The sequence below is a fragment of the Nelumbo nucifera genome, chromosome 8, assembly GCF_055504915.1.
Source record: "Nelumbo nucifera cultivar China Antique chromosome 8, China Antique-T2T, whole genome shotgun sequence".
Taxonomy (NCBI): Eukaryota; Viridiplantae; Streptophyta; class Magnoliopsida; order Proteales; family Nelumbonaceae; genus Nelumbo; species Nelumbo nucifera.
In genome coordinates this window covers 39,673,636-39,691,035 of record NC_142656.1, presented here as the reverse complement: position 1 = coordinate 39,691,035, position 17,400 = coordinate 39,673,636, and the positions used below count along the sequence as shown (strand labels likewise).

General features: G+C 38.9%; 1 protein-coding gene and 1 long non-coding RNA gene across 4 annotated transcripts in view; one reads left to right on the top strand and one right to left on the bottom strand.

The window, feature by feature from the left end:
- The window catches only part of LOC148789909 (uncharacterized), a 30,529-nt gene extending 18,635 nt beyond the window's left edge, over positions 1 to 11,894 (bottom strand). Inside the window, exons 1-2 of the long non-coding RNA XR_016079306.1 lie at positions 11,667 to 11,894; positions 9,106 to 9,212 (exon numbers count right to left, since the gene is read on the bottom strand). This is a non-coding gene — a long non-coding RNA (uncharacterized LOC148789909). The remainder of the gene's footprint in view (positions 1 to 9,105; positions 9,213 to 11,666) is intronic.
- Positions 11,895 to 11,992: 98 nt separating this feature from the next.
- The window catches only part of LOC104590247 (putative protein phosphatase 2C 59), a 67,868-nt gene continuing 62,460 nt past the window's right edge, over positions 11,993 to 17,400 (top strand). For all 3 annotated transcript variants that reach the window (XM_010248825.3, XM_010248824.2, XM_088892714.1), the window contains exon 1: positions 11,993 to 12,164. The gene's annotated coding sequence lies outside the window, so the exon portion shown is untranslated. The remainder of the gene's footprint in view (positions 12,165 to 17,400) is intronic.

Sequence of the window (17,400 nt, the reverse complement as noted above, 5' to 3'; positions counted from 1 at the left end):
GGATTCTTTTCTTGGGGATATCAGCCGACGTAGTTTCGGCTATGTAAGTTTCTATAAAAGGATGCAGAACAGAGAGACCTTGTTCAAGTTCTCCGTATGCGATGTATCTGTTGTTTTTTTAATACTAATCGTATTACTAAAGAAGATAGAATATCCATCCGCACACAGTTTTGAAATAGAGATCAAATTTCTTCTTAAATTTTGTACATAAAGACAATCTTTCAGTACAATTGATCATTCTCTAAAAATTAATTATACGGTTCCTATGGTCGTAGTTGCAACACATGCAGAAGTCCCCAAGTAAAGAGTCACCTCTCATTCACTCAGCTTTCTGCTTACCTTGAACCCCTGTAGTGAGTTACACGCATGAGTTGAAGCCCCGGAGTCAATACACCAGGATGGAAAAGTTAACAACAAATCGGTTTCTAAGACACAGGATTCAAAATTACCTTTCTTGGATTCCAGGTATTGAGGATAGTTCCTCTTCCAATGGCCGGTCTACTTGCAAAAGTGGCAAGCATCTGATGCCTTCTCTTTCCTCTGTTTCTTGGGTTTGGTGGCCTTTTTCTGAGGCTTTCTCTTTGCCCTCCTTTTCTTGCCCTTCTTGCTAGCTTCACCAAGCATGGCTAGGGGCCCATCCTTCTTGAGTTCCTAAACGCTGACATTCAGCTTATTCATGTTATAGTTCATGATGAACGGATTTAAGGACGGAGGCAAAGAGTTGAGAATGGCATCTATCTGGGTCACATGATCCAGCCCAGATCCAAGAGCCTCAAGCTCATTGATGTAGCCCATCATCCGAAGACATTGGTCATGAACTTACTAGCCCTTGGACATTTGCGTGGTCATGAACTATTTCAAGACCTTTTGTCGAGTAGAACGATTCTGCTCTTCGTACATTGTCTTTAAACTATCCAATATGTCCTTGGCAAGTTCGATCTGATCAAACTTCCTCTGTATCGGATTGTCTAGGGAGGCAATGATATAGCATCGGGTGAGGGATTTTTTCTCCTCCCTTTCTTGATAGTCCCTTCTTCGTGCCCCAGAAGCCCTATCTCCCGGACGCTCCAGGGCAGGATTCTTAGCCACCTTATCCAATTTTTCAAAGGTCAAGACCAGCATTAGGTTACGATACCAGTCGGCATAGTTTGGGCCATTAAGCTTATTGTCATCCAAAAGCTTTACAAATTGTATGTATGCCATTTCTGATAAAAAACAGACATTAGTCCACACCCTAATTTGATTTTCATGTTATCTACATAGATATGGCTTTTAATCTATTTTCGATTCCCATTTGTTCATCTCTGAGATTTCCCTCCTATCTCATTGACGGAGACTGCGAATTGTCTCTGGAAATGTGGGAAATCACATAGGGTGCATGGAGCCAATTATTTCAGCTGCATAACCCCACCACCTTTCTGTGAAGGATCATATCCACACATCATATGAGCTTTCCCTTTGGCCTCTATAAGACAAGGTTCATTGCCATTTTAGGTTAAACCTTTCTGTCCAGTGAGTGCTCACCCATCATATTCGTGAATGCCAATGTACCGTGAGAGTCTTCCATTTTCTGGTAAGTTCCTCCCACATCGGTCTATGACGCCCCTATCATCTTATTAAACATTCTGACGGATCCAATAGCAAATGAATAACCCAATTTTATGGTGTGTTTCCTCATTACTGAAAGACCCATCTTCATGCTAATGACAGAAGGCCTTTAGAGAGTTCATCATATGAATCTCCCTATCACATGCACTCATATTTTAGGAGGGAACAAAAGTTACACCCCAATTTAATTTAGGTCAAACCAAAGTGGCTCCCACTGACTTTCATAAAGCCAGATTTAGGTGGGCCCTAAACGGATAGGGTTCCACACGTATCCTTTTCAGGGGTGTGGGGCCCCCCACTAAGGGAGGTCATCCAATGACCCATAGGGACACCATGGCAATGATATGCATTCAGCCATGATGTGCGCAAGAGCCACTATCGTATCTGCATAAGCCAAGTGCTTATGGCACATGAACGTTGCACATCACACATCCATACATCACATGCAATGATAGAATTGATCTAATCAATTAATATCTGTCAAGCCCATTATTAAAACCCATTTTAATCCATAATATTACGGATTAATATTATCTAGGTATATGGGTTGAATAGGCTTGAGCAGTTCGGCCCATATAGCTTGTTTGCAATCAGTGGGCTTTAGCAGTTTTAACTCTTTAAAACTGGGCCTTACAGGTGTGGGCCAAATTAAATCTCACAATTAACCATCAATCCCATGACCCAAAAGTGGGAAATTAGGGCTGACATCAGCCTCCTTCGAACCACAGATTTGGTTCAACCAGTTTGGTCCAATCTGGTTCGAATGGGTCTAGGGTTTGATTTTTAATTAAAGAATTAATTCAAGAAACGATCTGAAATTAAATTTACTAATTCAAGAATCAACAAGAATCAGTAACAGGGTTGTTCGCACATGTCCAATCTGCAAAACAAATGTCAGATCATAGTTTGTAGTTTCATAAACTTTAAATCGCAAATAGCGATTTTCCCATCTACGAAATCTTCTTCTCCAACGCATGCAGCTCCGATCTTGAATAAAATAAAATAGAAAAACCCTAATTTTATATTAATATTACATCAGATCGAATACCTAAATATTCAGTCTAAAAATTTTAAAAAAAATTAAGTACAGACCAAAATGAATAGAACTGCGAAATCGCAGGTTTCCTACGCCAACCAAGATTTCGATCTACATTTGTACGAATAGCCTATAAATCAAGAAAATAATAAAGAACAATTCTAAATATATTCCAGATTTATAAAGAATTAATTTCAGATTATTCGCCCTTGTTCTGGGAAACAATTTCCCAAAAAAACCACAATATGCGCAAATTGGATAGAACGCCTACTGCCCATTTGCGCAGGTTCAGATCTGATTTATTTCGGTTCAAGATTTGAACCATGGCTCTGATACCACTAAAGGGATGAGAAATCCATCATATGTATAGCCGAACCCTGCAAGAAGGTAGGGCGAAATTTCAAAAATTTCTCTCTCTCCCACCTGGGAATCACATTCCCTGTTTTAGAAAATCTACATTTTCAAGGATCAATCTTGAACCAAGAACCGAACCAGATTTGAAACTAAGACAGTAGGAGAGGGATATACCTGATACAAATAAACAGTATCCTCCAATGAAGGTGTTCACGCCCAAAGAAGTCTCCAAAGACTGCTCCCACTGAAGATGACACAGTGTAGGGTGGAGCAGTCTTTGGAGTCTTTCTTTGGGCGTGAACACCTTCGTTGGGAGATATTGCATCTTCGTATCAGGTATAGCCATCTCCTAAAGTTTTGGTTCAGATCTGGTTTGGTTCTTGGTTCAAGATTGATCCTTGAAAAATGCAGTTTTTCTAAAACAGAGAATGTGACTCCCACATGGGAGAGAGAAATTTTTTAAATTTCGCCCTACCTTTCTGCAGGGTTCGGCCATCCATATGATGGATCTCTCATCCGTTTAGTGGTATCAGAGCCATGGTTCAAATCTTGAACCAAATTAAATCAGATCTGAACCTGTGCAAATGGGCAGAAGGCGTTCTACCCGATTTGCGCAGATTAGGGTTTTTCTGGGAAATCGGTTCCCAGTTAAAGGGCGAATGATCTGAAATTAATTTTTATAAATCTGGAATTTATTTAGAACTATTCTTTATTATTTTCTTGATTTATGGGTTGTTCGTACAAATGGAGATCGAAATCTTGATTGGTGCAGTGAACCTGCGATTTGTAGTTTTGTTTTTACATTCTGGTCTGTAAATAATTTTTTTTTTTATTTTCTAGACTGAATGTATAGGATTCGATCAGATGTAATATTAATAGAAATTAGGTTTTCTATTTATTTTATTTTCTTGATCGAAGAAGGCGGCGCAGAAGGAGATTTCGCAGATATCAAAATCACTATCTGCGATTTGTAGTTTGTGAAACTGCATACTATGTTCTGACGTTTGTTTTTGTAGGATGGAGGTGTGCGAACAGCCCTGTGAAGGCTGATGTCAGCCTTCATTACCATGGTGTCCCTAGACCCATACGAACCAGATTGGATCAAACTGGTTGTACCGGATATGTGGTTCGATGGAGGCTGGTGTCAGCCCTAATTTCCCACTTTTGGGTCAAGGGATTGATGGTTAATTAAGAGATTTAATCTGGCCCACACCTGTAAGGCCCAGTTTTAAGGTGTTAAAACTACAAAAGCCCACTAATTGCAGGAAAGCTATATGGGTCAAACTGCTAACTACTATTCAGCCCATATACCTAGATAATATTAATTGGTAATATTATGGTTTAAAATGGGCTTTAATAATGGGCTTTATAGATATTAATTGATTGGATCAATTCTATCCTTGCATGTGATGTATGGATGTGTGATGTGCTACGTTCATGGGCCATAAGTACTTGGCTCATGCAGATACGACAGTGGCTCGTGCGGAACCCTAGCCATTTAGGGCCTACCAGAAATCTGGCTTTATGAAATTCAGTGGGAGCCACTCTGGTTTGACCTAAATTAAACTAGGGCGTAACTTTTGTTCCTTCCTGAAATATGAGTGCATGTGATAGGGAGATTCATATGATGAACTCTCTAAAGGCCTTCCATCATTAGCATGAAGATGGGTCCTTCAATCAGATAGTGGGCCATCCGAATTGTTGTTGGATCTGTTGGAATGTTTCATAAGATGATAGGGGCGTCATAGACCAATGTGGGAGGACATCACCAGAAAATGGGAGACTCTCACAGTACCTTGGCGTTCATGAATATGATGGGTGAGCACTCACTAGATAGAAATGTTTAACCTAAAATGGCTCTGAACCTTGTCTGACAGAGGCCAAAGAGAAAGCTCATATGACGAGTGGATATGATACTTCGCAGAAAGGTGGTGGGGTTATGCAGCTGAAACAGTTGGCTCCATGCACCCTATGTGGTTTCCTACATTTTCAGAGACAATTCGCAGTCTCCGTCACTGAGATGAATAAATGGGAATGGAACATAGATTAAAAGTCATATCTATGTAGATAACATGAATCAAATTAGGTTGTGGACTGATGTTTGCTCTTTTATCAGAAAATGGCAAACGGACAATTTGCAAAGCTTTTGGACGAAAATAAACTTAAGGGCCCAAACTATGCTGACTGGTACCGTAACCTAATGCTAGTCCTGACATCTGAGAAGTTGGACAAGGTAGCTAAAAACCCTGCCCCGGAGCGTCCGATTGATAGGTCTTCTGAGGCCCGTAGGAGGGACTATTAGGATTGGGAGGAGAAAAAGTCCTTGGCCCGGTGCTATATCATTGCCTCCCTAGACAATCCGATACAGAGGCAGTTTGATCATATCGAACTTGCCAAGGACATATTGGACAGTCTAAAGTCAATTTACGAAGAACAGAATCGTTCTACTCGGCAAAAGGTCTTGAAGCAGTTCATGACTGCACGAATGTCCAAGGGGCAGCAAGTTCATGACCATTGTCTTCAGATGATGGGTTACATCAATGAGCTTGAGGCTCTTGGATCTGGGCTGGATCACGCAACCTAGATAGATGCCATCTTGAATTCTTTGTCTCATTCCTTTAATCCGTTCATCATGAATTACAACATGAATAAGATGAATGTCAGCATTCAGGAACTCAGCATTATGTTACAGAGGGCCGAGGAAATGATTAAGAAGGATGAGCCTATTGGTATGATATCAATCGGGGATGTACTCTCTCTGATGGGAACCAAAACTACCAGCAATTGATTTCAATCGTTGGAATTTGTTTTGCAAAATATATTTTATATACGAATATAAATATATATATTATGGTTTCAAATTGTTTGCAAAAGTTTTTAATTCCCGGGATCCATGTGAATAGAGAGTGCAACACTATTACTTGCAGCCGAGGGAGAGGTCCTCTCTTGTCGGGTAGTGTTTGATCATTAAGGGTTGAGAGGTTAAGTGTAAGACCATTGAGAGAAATACCTGATGGATAATCTTGCATCTTCCCACAGTCCCTGGGTTTTTATAAGGTGGCTTGGCCAAGGGACAACTTAGTGTAAGTGTTGGGCCCATTAGGAGTCCATGTGATGGGTTTCAGGGGGTTCACTGTCTTTTCAGTGAATTCGGCCAGACCTTGTAACAGAGGCTGGGCTGAACCCATGTGGCTGATGTGTAGATCAATGTTAGGGTCCCACGCCATACAATGAAGTCCAACTGGGCAACAGGTTGGAAGTTGTTTGAGCATTTAGACTTATTGAGCCTAAAGCTCATTTCGAACTGGCCTAATTTGATTAGTTAAATAAATGGGCGGATTTGGGATTAAATAAGCAAATAGGATAGGGTCTTACCCTATCCACTTAGAGAGTCCAAATCTGAATTCAGATATAGAAACCTCCTAATGAGATTAGGAGAGAGCTGATCTAATCTGCAGATAAGATAAGGGCCTATCCTTATCTCTTAAAGAGAACTCCTTATCCAAATACAGATTTGGATTAGGAAACTCCTAATGAGATTAGGAGCTCTCTTTAAGGCTATAAAAGGAGGAGGGGGCAAACCATTCTAGTCATCCCAAGCATCCAGAAATCTCAGAGATAAGATCTCAGAGCACCCAGAGAAAAGACAACAACAGTGTAACTACGCCCGTCTTCTCCCTGCGATTTCCTCCAGTTGCCACCACAACCAGTTTGATCTCCATCCTTTATAGGAGCGATCAAGAAGTGCCTTGATATCAGTCTTTGGAGAAAGGCTGATTAGAAGTCGTGCTCACTACCTCCATCAAATTCTTGCTGAAGAATTCGGTTCGTTGGACGGACCCTACTAATTTTGCTCCACCATTCACTGTGCCATCTTCAGTGGGAGCAGTCTTTGGAGTCTTTCTTTGGGTGTGAACACCTTTGTTGGGAGATATTGCATCTTCCTATAGTTTTGGTTCAAGATTGATGCTTGAAAAATGCAGTTTTTCTAAAACAGGGAATGTGATTCCCACATGAGAGAGAGAGAAATTTTTGAAATTTCACCCTACCTTCCTGCAGGGTTTGGCCATCCATATGATGGATCTTTCACCCCTTCATATCCATACTTATTAATGAAGTATTGTTTTGTTCCTTTTCTTCGCATTGTATATCAAGCTGCATACTAGTGACTTACACTTTTTCATTGTATATTAGTAAAATACACTTACTATTGTTTCTAGCACATTATGTGCTTGTGATTATTGTTCTAATACCTCTTAGGATACCTTTAGTCGCATTGCATATTTCTTTGTTGCAAATAGCTAAACGTTCTATAAATCTCAGTGCTCACATCACAATAGATAATGTGTTGGGTAACTAGTCCCAAGCACCAAGTACATCGTAGACAGTACAAGCTTGGGAAATCAGTCTTAGGCACCACTTATTTTCTTGGGTAACCATTATATTCTTGGATGAAAAAAGCCCTAGGTAACCATTCTTGCTTGTTTTTCCTAGGAAACTAGTCCCGGACATCTAATGCCAACTAAACCATAACACTTCCACCACCATGGGGAAAGGGATCCATTTTATTTTATGCAAAACTAACTTAGGAAAACAAGTCCATTTATGTCTTATGCTCTTCAGTGATAATGTTGTTTTCCCCTTCACATGTGGGGCATGTAAAATTCTCTCTTATTGGATTTCATGGATAGAATATGAACAAGTTATACAATGCAAACTAGGGTTCAAAATTTTACAAGTATTGGGTTGTATCTATGATACGTATTGTTCCAACAAAAGTTCGATACACAGAACATGTGCAAATCATGTATTGCATTCCGTTTCATGTGCATCGAACTGATATGGGCCCAAAACAGTTCGATACATCCCAATACACTTAGTTCATTTCGGGTTCCCCCTCTCTCTCATTATTTTCATTAATCTATATTTAAGGCTGAATTCTTTCATTAATTTTGTTAGTCTTATATTTAAGTCAACTTTTCTCTCTCATTAATTAGTTAATTACTCCTATATTTGAGGCATATTCTTCAAATTTAAATTCTAGCGCTTAATTCGAATTCTCTCTCTTGTTAACCTTGTTTGTTATTCCTTAATTATACAAGTCATTGATTTTAGCTCTTGTAATTGTTAGTATAAAAATTATAAACTTTAGCAATAGCAAGATTTTAGCTTTCATTAATGGTCATTAGGTTTTAACGACCATAAGTTCACCATTAGTGACCCTCTATTTGTTTGTTATGGTCATATGCATTTTTATTTTTAAGTAAACTTTCTCCTTCCTCGGTGGAGATAAATTATACATTGATTTTTTGAACATTAATATATACATACACATTTTAGTTCTTCTTCATTTTCAACAGTTACTAATTTAGTCATGATATCTCACACTTTATATAAACTATTAAAGTATGTTTTTTTTTACATTTAAATAACTTATTTGCAATCATATAAAACTTATGATTATTGTTATTAATATATTTTTTAGGATTTATTTAAGTTTCCTAGCATACTTTTGCATAAATTAATTCATTTGTCCATATCCATTTGTATCCAAAGCGTGCCCCGGTATATCTCTTAAAATGGTCTTTCCAATACACCTTATGTTTCCGATACTTTAAACCTTGATAAAACAAACTACAAAATACACATGAACAATCTTCAAAACACAAATTGTTAATCCTTAATAATGGATGACTCCTTAGTGCTTCTTCAAACGTTTGTGACCTATAACACTCAGATTAGCCCTTGGTGTTCATTACTAGAACAAAATTGGATATTTAGGTTGAAGTTGTCTATAAGTTTTACCTAGAATTCCCGAGACTAATTGAGAGACTACTTTAGTAACTTTTTAACTAGCAAAGAGAATGTGGGCATTGCACTAAGAGAGAGAGAGAGAGAGAGAGAGAGAGAGAGAGAGAGAGACTAGAAAGTGGGTGCTCGCCTCTCTTCTCTTTGGCCTCCCAGAAGCCGAGATGAAGGTCATCGCTACGTACTTGTCCTTGATGACCTTAAAACCATCTTGGGATCAGTCGGGCAGGAGTAGAAGATAATAGAATAGAACTCCTTCTTACTAAAATCAAGGGGAAGGACATCATTGAATTCATCACCTTTGGTAGGGAGAAGCTTGCCTCGGTTCCTTCCGGCGGTGGTGTCGCTATTGCTATTTCTGCTGATGGTGGCATTGGTGCCGGAGCAACCGCTGTAATTGCTGTGGCTGTGTCAAAGAAGGAAGAGAATGTTGAAGAGAAGAAATAGTCAAATGATGATATGGGCTTCAATTTATTTGATTGAGGAGTTAGGATTGTGAAATTTCACTTATTTTTGGTAGGTATTGGAGATCCCATTATGCGTAGTTAGTTAAAATTTTGAATAATATTGAGATGATTAGTTGTCAACGGTGGCATTTTTAACAATTCTGTTTTCATTTGATTGAATACAAATTTTTCCTTTTTCGGCATTCTGTTAAAAAAAGTTAATTTTTTAGTCCAGATCTGTTAAATTTTACGGGTGCAACTTGGGTGGATCTAACCCGAGCCCAAATCGACCCAACACAATTTTACATGAGTTCGGCTTGGATTTTAGGCCCTTGGGTTGGGCCTAGGCCCAAAAGTTTGGTTTTTTTTTTTTTTTAATTTTTTGGGACAGGCCCAGGCTTAACTCTTAAATAACCCAAACCCGGTCCGAGCCTGACCCTACCTTATCCTAACCCAAACTTGACCCACCTATGTACATAATATATGCATTTTTTTATAAATCACACATAATATCCATATATGTACACACACACACACACACACACACATATATATATATATATATATATATATATATATATATATATATATATACATCTTTATATTAAATTTTAATATGGGCTGATTGACCAACCCAAGCCCCAACCCAAACTGAGTCCATCAAATTTCAGTTCAGACCGTTTAAATTAAATAATTTAGGCTCCGTTTGTTTGCGATACAAACGTCGAACCGGGGTATTTATGTACCTCAATTCATGTTTGCGAGCATTTGTTTGATACGTAAAAAAGTAATGATTATCAGAGCAAAAATGTATTTTATGACACTTTTGTACTTTGAGACTAGAGCATTATTATACCTATTTTTTTATATACAATTTTGTGTTTAACTTTTTGACCAAAGTTAAGGCATTTGAGCATAAGATAGTTGGAGCATTTAATGATGGATCCACACTTTGTACTGATTTCAATCAAACAAGATGAATGCATAAATGATTTAAAATGTGAACCGTGTTTACATTCATAAACTAAAAAATGGATAAATATATAATGTATAGATTTACGTTTGCATTGCAATCAAGCTTGAACCTTGTGTTCAATTCTTAAGGTTTGGGTATGGGTTGAGCTTAAACCCAACCCACAGCCCGCCCGGCTTGCACCCCATTTAAATTTGAGTTTCAAAAACCAATATTACATGACAATTTCCTATTTATAGGTGTAGAAAATTTTCCGCACTCTGCATGTGGAGAAGATTAGAAATAAAAAATGAAAGTGTCACATGATGCACATGCAAACGAATGTGATGGAAAACCAAGGGAAGGGTTTCTGAAAGTTCAGGGATACTTGAAATAGTTTATGAAACTTTCGGGGTATTTTAAGTAATTGTCAAATAGTTAATTTCTTCGAGGTTGTTCAACGCAACTTGCAAGAAGATGAAAAAGTCCAATGCCCCCCCCCCCCGCCCACTGACTTGCGCCCCAAAAACGTCCCACACAATTAAAAGACGCCTCGTGTCCTTCCACACGCATGTCCCATCTCCTCCCCCGTTAGCTCATACCGTTAACTCATACCGTTAGCTCCCATTTCACCCAAAAAAGTAAATTTTCCTTTTTCAAGTTTGAATTCAGTCTTTCACTCCTATCGACCTGCCCTCAGAAACTCAGATTGTCCCATCTCCTCCCCCGCCGGATCTTGCCGAAAAATCCGACGCCAATGATCATTCCGGCAGATACACCAGAACTCTCCATCCCTCTCATTTCAGATATTCTCAAATATTTTTTTTTCAGTTTTTTAACTTTTTTATACAATAGAAGAACGCAGAAGGGAAGAATCGCCGGAATATATTCTCTAATATGTTCTCTCTTCCTCCTGCAATACTCCACTCTAAATTCACTGATTTGAGTTTAACCATGGAATGCCTCCGGCTGGGGTGATACGCAGTGCAAAGATAAGAGCAAATTTCATGGTTATTTAAGGAATGAAGATGGCGTTAATTTAAAACTATAATAATTGTGTGGGTTAGACAGAGCACAATCGTTTTCGTGACCAGAGGGTTGGTTCTCTCAAAAAAAGAAAAAAAAAAGATTAGAGGGTTGAAGCTGAAGACCTCATAAACAAGTTCAGAACTTGATTTTGAGCCATAATGTGTTTCTGTACTTTAAAGGGAAATCAAGAGTAGTCGGAGGTTGAGGTGAATAAATTAATTCAGTTTGGCTTCCATCAAGGAAATGATGAATCCTTTTCCTATAGTCGTCCTTGAAGCAGTCGGTTTGTGGAACTTAAAAGTCGCATAATCAAAACAAAGAGAAAATGATGAATTCTTTCCTTCTGCGTTTTTTCAGTTGCAAAAAAGAAGAAATTAAAAAAAAATGAGAAAAACATATTTGAGAATATCTGAGAGGGATGGGAAGTACGTACCTCCGATGTATCTACCGAAACGATCGTTGGATTTCTCGGCAAGATCCGACGAGGGATGAGATAGGGTGGTCTGGTTTCAGAGGGCAGGCCAATAGAAGTGAGAGACTGAGATTGGAACTTGAAAGAGAAAAACTCACTTTTTGGGCGAAACGGGAACTAACGGCCGTCCCATTTAACTCTGCACGAGACTGAGATGATGCATGCGTGTGAGAGGACACGCGGCCTCTTTAGTGTGGGACGATTTTGGGGGGCAGGTGGGGGGGAAGATTCGAACCCAAACGGATTTGTTTATCTTTTTCTGTTACCAGTTGCACTGATGCCAGAAATTGTAGACGTGTCGTAAAATTAATGGAAGTCCAAAGTCCATAGGCACCAGCCAAAAAAGCCCCCAAACGGCAAACGCAGGCTAAAAATAGTCTGTTCAGGCGTTGCCCGAGATTGGAGACGGAGAAGAGGGATTAGAACTTGGAGACTACGACACGAGGCGAATCGATATCGGTTAAGTCTTCTTTCTTCTTTTTCTCTACAAAATAAACGGAGGACTCTTCCTCCTTTAGTCCCTTCTTCTTAGTCAAGCGAACAATTCCCTTCTTCTTCTCTGCAAACCTCTATTCTTTAACTTCATTGCATGGCGGTTCTGTCTTAATATTTCTAAATTTTAAAAAGTTCGTTGGGTTTCGTTTTATTTGGTTCCTATGGGTTATACTGCTCTGTTCAGAAAATTTGGTTTCGCGTGCTATGATTTCTTACAAGCGATGCTAGTTTTGGGATGTTTGTTTCCAATAAATTTTGTGTTACGCAAATTTTTGAATGTCGATATTATCTGTTTTGCTCTACAAAGATGACGATTCTTGCATCCTATTTTTGGCTTGGGCAGCAAAAACATTAGTAATTGGGTTTCTCTCCTTTTTTTTTTAATTTATTACCGTTTTTGCTTAATTTGTTTCAAGATACGTTTTTTCTTCATTTCCTATCAGTTCCTAATCTTCTCTATCAATTGAATTGTGGATTTCTCCATTCAGTTTCACTACCTCATTACACTGCCAGATCTTATGTCTGGGTTTGCAACCCATGAATCTGTTAATCCTTTAATCTATGTAGAGATATTTTAGTAGGTAAACTCTGTAGAATATAATATTAAATAGTAAAAGAAGAGGTTCTCATGACAAAGTGGTACTGTGGTAGAAATTGTGAGGTTCACCCCTCAGCAAGGTGACCAACTTAGTTCATTCATTCAACATGCAACCTTCAGGATTATCCATTCGAAGAATATATTTTGCCCATTTCAGTCATATTACCCTTTTTGCTTTGTACTTTGTGACCTTATACTGCAACATGATCCCTTTGATTGGAAACGCTACTATGGCTGAATGTTCCCTTTCAAAACCCTATTCCTATTAAATTTACACAGTGTTTTATTAATATAATATTCCTCCATTGATCCTCACATATCAAAATGAAAAAGAAATGAAAGGGGGGGGGGGACCTCTTTGGCGATATAGTTCAAAAATCAGACAAATGGTAAAGTCACATCTTTTTTTGGAAACATATTAAAGGTGATATGGTCTGTTGAAGATGATTATTTTTCTAGTGTGTGCTTGTCTTGCACCATTTGGTGTGAGACAATAGATTTATATAAGCACATTAACCCAGCCAACCTGGCATAATCTGGGTCAGACAGGACCGATTATTTACTAATTATTCACAAACAAATCAAAAGCTAGAATCTTCTAAAATGATAGCCTTTAAAAACACTCTGAATAACAATTAAGTACATGCACATTCATTAAGGGGAAAATGGGCAGAAAGAAAACATAAGAAGATTCTGGAAGATGTAGTCCAAAACACTATAAATAGGGCCCTGTATCCATATGGGGACCCATTAACATGATATTGATTAAACCCATTAAGGGGGGAAGAGATCCACATTTTCTCTCTCCTCCCTGAACCACCACCATCTTCCTCCGGACTTTTGGAGCTAGACCATCCTCATCCTCACCACTGGGCTTACACAAGAATCTCTGGTTGTGTGAGGTTCCAAGCTTGGATAAAGGAGGGTTGTGTTAGGTTGGCAGATGACATTAAAACTTTTGCCTAACTCTTGTAGTCATTGATCCTTAATTATCTTTTTGTGCTCATACTGGGGGTTTCCTTGGAATTGATATGCTAGAGCGTTCCTTGGAAGCAACAAGTTACAACTATGAATGGTTGCAATGAAAAATGGGCAAGGGTTCTAGCATCCTTTTGGATGAGGGTGGCTAAAGATATTAATCCAAGAAATACAGATTTGATTAGCCATTTGGAATGTAAGAATATTAATAAAAAAGACTATAGAATTAGTAGACAATGAAGACGAGAAGGATTAATATTGCATGTTTACAAGAAATTAAATTGAAGGAGAAAAGGATAAAGAGATTGATTGTTGCAAATTAATGTATACCAAAGAGGTAAATAATAGAAATGGAGTAGCAATAATAGTAGTTAAGGATTCAAAAAATGAAATTTTAAATGTTAAAAAATTGGAAATAAAATAATTTTTTTGATAAGTAAAGAAGAAATTTTATTGAAGTGTATCAAAAACAAGTGATGGAATAAGCTTCCCACACAGAGGCATGAGGCACACCCTCAATATACCAAAAAAATCACATTTTAGCCTAGAAAAGGGATCCCTATGCACCCCTTGCTTATCTAGACAGTCAGCTAGCCCATTTGCCAATCTCCTTTCCCATTGAATCCTCACTGTCATGTTAGAAGTCATCCATTTAAACCTCTTCACCTCTTCTTCCCTGTAGGCCCAAACAACAGATTCCAGAAACCTTAGCCAACTAATAACCAACTTTGAATCCCCCTCAAAGAGTAATCTATCAACATTCATCTCCTTAGCCAATTGTAACCCCTAGCAAAACAGCTTGAATCTCAGCTCTGGTTGAGTCAGCGATTTAATTAGACTTGTTTTCAATTATGTAGAGGAGATGGGCCAAATGGCCCATAGACTGTTATTTCATGTTATGTTTATGTTTTCCTCTGTAATGGGCCTTATTTTGGGCCCATACTCTGTAATGTTCTGCTTTTTGATGTCATATTCAGGATTCAGCATTATTAGGAACTCAAAGACCCTGTTCCTTTCAACTAATTTCCTGTATGTTTCAACATCATTGAGGGTATCCCTTGTCACAGCTTCTATCAGATCAATCTCTTGCCATAGAGATTTTAGGGTTGAGAAGTATGCTGCAAGTGATTTCTCCCATTGCCTTAGATTCTTCACATCACTCCTCAGTTTATAGGCTCTGGCAACATTCAATTTTTGGGAGTAGGTTTCTGCAACACTAACCCTAATTTCCTTAGCCAAGTTCATCCAAAGATAGTGTTGACTAATCTGTGGCTGCATTGAATTCACAAGCCACCCAATTACTGTGTAGTTCTCTTGCATCCATCTCTCATAAGATGGATCATTCTCTGGGGGGGCTTTCTTGCTCCTAGAAATAAACCCCCATTTTCCTCTGCTACAAATATGGATTTTCATTGATTGTGACCATGCCAAGTAGTTAGTCCCATCAAGTTTAACTGTAGTTACAACCAACATAGAATCGGCTGGGGTTCCCAAAGTCTATCAATATTCAGCAGCATTTTTGCTTTCAAGGTCCGAGGAATCCATCATGCAAAGACTCCAATTAGGGTTTTAATAAGTTTTTCAAGGTACAGGGAATCTTGATGAACTTAGTTTGAGTTGAATCGGCAACAACAACCAGCTCACAAAAAATAGTTCAGTCTTGATAACCGTGACAGTCCAACTCGGTGACAGCACTTTCTAGAGTAAGAAATACTATTTCAACCTTCAAGGGACAACTAACAGACCTCCAAACACAAAGTATTTCAGGTCCCCAACAACCATTGTCCCAAAGAGAAGAAATAATAGTCCACAGTCCTTAAGAGGCCTTTTGACAAACACTCTGTGTGCAGTAGTTAACACCCTACTGTTAACTAGTAGGAACCACTTCAATAATGTTTTGTATAGGTCCAAAACAAAGGCTGGACAGAATTTTTGGACTAGTACTATTGAGTCCAAATCAGTTTCAGCAACTTGACAGTCCAACAACAGCCGAACTGCACTCCAAAACAACTTAGAAATCTCTGAGTTGAATCAGTCCAGCAACAGCCGAACAGTAGGGCAGAATGGAGGAGGGTTTCGAATACTTTAACAGCCCTCCCAAGCAACGAAAATAACCCAGCAATAACTGAGACAACTTACATAAGTGAATCTCTGATTTGAACTTCAAACCAGGTCGAACATCTTTCTCTTTGATTTTAAATCAGGCCGAACACCTTGCTCTTTGATTATTCCTGGTCACCGAACTATTCTCCAAGTGTGTAGAGACTTGGGCACCCTCCAATGACCTCCAAGAACCAGGTGAATGACTTTAAACTTCCAGCCCTAGAACATCCTCATGCAGTTTGGCTGGACTAGAACCACATGAGGGCCACGCCAAGCTCTGGCCCGCTCTGATACCAAGTTGAAAACAATCATCTTGAAGTATATGACTGCTTGAGATTAGATGCAAAACCAGAAAAATGAACAAGAGAAGATTAAGAAGTTGAGAGAGAGAGAGAGCTGGTGGCAATGAGAGTTAGAGAGTGAGAGGTTCGAACTAAACCTCCTTCTAACACTCTAAACATTTTATTAAGTTAATCTTTGAAATATTATAGAGAGGCCCTTGAGTGGGCAAGAAATTACAAAAAACAGAACATTATAGAGTATGGGCCCAGAATAAGGCCCATTACAGAGGGAAACATAAACATAACATGAAATAATAGTCTATGGGCCATTCGGCCCATCTCCTCTACAAATTATAACATCATTAACATAATTAGTGCTTATTCTCCTCAAGTGGGTTTAGATGAAAACATTAACAAAGAACTTTGGGAAGACTTATACCAAAAGTGTTCAAAAAGCAGGTGGCCTTCCCTCACATGAAACACAAATATCACCATTTACTCCAGATTCCATGTTCGCTCAATAGGAGGTCACCCTATGAGGAAAACCATAGAAAAGCTGCCATTCAATACCTTTTCAAGTGTGACTATAGATCTTTAATAGAGGTTTGCCTACAACAAAACATAAATCCAGATTTCTTGGAAGCCCCTTTAGGCCAGCCCACAACCTTCAAATTTTGGCAAATATGAGCTTGAATTTTCAAAGAGCAAAGTCGCTTTCAAATATTCACAAATGGAATGCCAAACAAAACTTAAGCTAAAAGCCTATATTTGGGCCACCAGTTCAAATTGCTTTGGGCAAGATTTGAACTCAAGAGTTGGCCCATGCTTGAATCTACATTCCAAACCATCTTCTCCACCCACATCCTCAACTGAAGGGGTGGGGGGATTCAAATTTTGAAGACTTGAAAATTTAACAGGTGCCAAACTATTGCCTCCATCTATCAACATCCCTGGATTCCCAGCAACGGTGTCTCCCAGAGTGCACCATAGGAACCCAAGTCTTCACTCCCATTTGCTCAGCCTCTTGGACAATGGGTTTCTCTCCTCCACGGTTAGTGGCCCTGCTTTGACCTTGCTCAACAACCTGCTCCTCAATGACCTTTGCCACGTACTGTTGGAATGAAACCTAGTTTGTTTTTACCCTTGTATTGTGTCTACTAGCCTTCCTCTGCACCATAATAGAGGCAAGGCCCTCTACCAATATTCTTACTACAGAAACCTCCCCCTGAAGCTCCACCAC